Here is a 751-nt window from a genome sequence, read left to right as displayed (position 1 = left end):
CCGGCCTGTATTTATCCTGACAGATCATATTATTTTAAGTGCTTCGTGTCAACCGGTTGTTTACAGCAGCCGCGGCCTCCGGGGTTTCAGCTAGCGCGCTGATTTGAGCCACGGACCCCGCTAGCGACATTAGCGGCTTCCGCAATTTGTTCCGAGCTTTAGAAAGGGAGAGGCCGCCAAATTGCATAGATAAATATGATGAATAATTGATGGCGCGCGTGGCGGCGGCGGCGAAAAGCTGTTTGGGAGCAGCCAGAGATTGCCAGCGATGCATGTGAAGCGTTGCGGTGTAGGCTGTCTTCAGACAAGCACTGCCTGTGTTCAGGATCCTCCAAAGGCTCTCAACACTGCCGCGCTTCAGCAGTCCCGACAGAGCACTCCCCCGACGCACCCCTCAGATCTGCACAATCAATTCTCAACGTGCACATCCGTGCTCCGGCTCCGCGGCGCGTCTGTGCGCTGAATTTAAGATCCCGCTTCAGTCTGAGGGGCTTTATGCAGGAAGGGCCGGTGGTTCCGCCCTACGCTTTTTAACCGCCAGACGCAACACCACCCCGCCGGGGTTTATTGGAGGGGAGAGAAGGGGGGGGGCGGTCGTTAACGGCGTGAATCGTTAGCAGTCGAATGATTCAGTCGTATACTGTATACACAAATGTAGAAAGGTATTGTGTAGTAGGTTCAAGGCTGGGGGAAAAGAAACAATTCATCGCAATGCTTTCGTTCCACGAACTCGCTTTGCATCGATCGATTT

The sequence above is a fragment of the Pollachius pollachius genome (assembly GCF_949987615.1).
Source record: "Pollachius pollachius genome assembly, chromosome: 11".
Taxonomy (NCBI): Eukaryota; Metazoa; Chordata; class Actinopteri; order Gadiformes; family Gadidae; genus Pollachius; species Pollachius pollachius.
Note: the sequence above shows the minus strand (reverse complement) of the source record.